At 43.5% G+C, this 1,797-nt stretch overlaps 1 protein-coding gene across 1 annotated transcript in view; it reads right to left on the bottom strand.

Moving 5' to 3' along the window:
* Positions 1 to 1,797, bottom strand: part of LOC110028185 (probable dolichol-phosphate mannosyltransferase) — a gene marked incomplete at its 5' end in the record, with an annotated part of 27,991 nt that overhangs the window by 11,786 nt on the left and 14,408 nt on the right.

Here is a 1,797-nt window from a genome sequence, read left to right as displayed (position 1 = left end):
CATGATAAAAACTATTACAAATATAGAATGCAATAAAAAAAGTGTAAATACTGGAGAACGCACAAATACAATAGTATATATATTATTTAAATCACAAGAGCATGTTGACCTCATTTTCTGTGAGGTCTCTTCCTCTTCTTAGAGCCTAGGATCTAGTCTTAGGGTTTCCTACCGACTTCCTTAGATGACTAGACTGGGACCCACACTAACTAGAGATTCAAGCCACTTCTTGACTCCTCGCAATTTCATGTGACCAGTTCGAAATCCTCAACGCTTAGTTGAGTCAATTAAAACCAGCGCGACGAAGCTCGAGTTGAGTACCTGCAAGAGCTAAAACCTTAGGAAATCCATCGTGTCGTCCACGCACACTCACGATTCACACGTCGATGCACACAATTATTGAAATTCACGTCTCCTGCACTTGTAGGAGGCTTCAGGATCGATCACGAGCGATTATTTTAAAGGAATTTGAATTTGACGTGTTTTCTACCTGACCGTCGATGAAGTCGTCCGGGCGACCCCGAATAACAAAATGAACCACACCGGCAAGTCCGGAACGTCGACTTTAGTTAGGAAGGACTCCCAGTTCGATATGGTTTTGTGCACAAGTGAGGAGTGCACAAATCAAGGAAATTTAAATATTATTTACATCTTAGGGGGAGTGTATTTCGCATTATATAGCCAATGGGGGGAGGGGGGTCTCTTTATTACGACTTAAATCCCTCATTTGGGGCGGCCCTTGGTCCATCCCCGATTAGGCTCCTCTCCTGGAGCTCATGGCTCCCCTTGGTTCAGTCTCCGAATTTAGCCCTAGCTACGCCTTCCCTCTTGTTGGTCACTTCTCTTCGCGAAACGAGGAGTTGACCTCGCCTCTCTCGACATCCTCTGCCCAAGCTGCGACTTCCCGAAGTTTCTTTCGCTTCGTCTAGCTGAGCGGGAATCCATTCATGGTAGGTTGACTTTGGTGCTCTTGTTCCCCGAGGCACGAATGTGGCAATCCTCCTCCTTCCCGATAGATCATTCCTCTGTAGCCTTGTTGCGATGTTTTTTATTTCTGCTGGGACGAGCGCTGGGTTGGCCTCCCCTTAGGGTAGTTTCGTTTCTTTTCTTTCCTCTCTTATGCGTGTATAAAAGGATGGTGGGGGGGTTTTGCTATGAGGTTACGAATTTTGGGAGCTTGGGAGAGACTTTGCTAGAATTATTTCTTGGCTAGGTGCTCGTGAGCTTGAAGTTTGGGAGTGTTGTGGCTTTGCTTGTGAGCTTGAAGTTTGGGAGTGTTGTGGCTTTCTTTTGTTGATTACAGAAGTCCGAGCAAGGTATGTTTCTTCTCTTCTGCTCTTCTTCCCTGCTAGACACATGCTGGAGACGTTAAAATAGGGGAACACATGTATAAGGCTTTGTTTTGTCTTAACTAGTATTTCATAATGGCGTTGCTACCGATTACTAAGCCTTTAATATTTCTGTTGGGTCTGCTTTAAATGCTCTATGTTGTTAGTTGAGATAGTAGTTTATATAAAGCATGTTTTAATCCCTATATACATGCAAGCCTTCTCTTTATGCTTTTATTATCTATACATGTATGTTGAAGGCTGTGGTCTTCTCTCTTTTCTTCTTGCTGAGTAGATTTACCGTTGAAAGGAAGATTGGCTTGCGTTCTTCTGTTTCCTGTTATTTCCCCCTGCTCGAAATGCATGTTGGGAAAAAAATTTTACTGTTGGGGGCTTATTTTTGTTTCCTTGCTTCTTGTTACTCTCATATTCAAACTGCATGTTGGACGACATTGGCATGCTTAATTTT

Source organism: Phalaenopsis equestris, unplaced genomic scaffold (genome assembly GCF_001263595.1).
Source record: "Phalaenopsis equestris unplaced genomic scaffold, ASM126359v1 Scaffold000503, whole genome shotgun sequence".
Taxonomy (NCBI): domain Eukaryota; kingdom Viridiplantae; phylum Streptophyta; class Magnoliopsida; order Asparagales; family Orchidaceae; genus Phalaenopsis; species Phalaenopsis equestris.
This window is presented reverse-complemented; position numbering and strand designations above follow the sequence as displayed.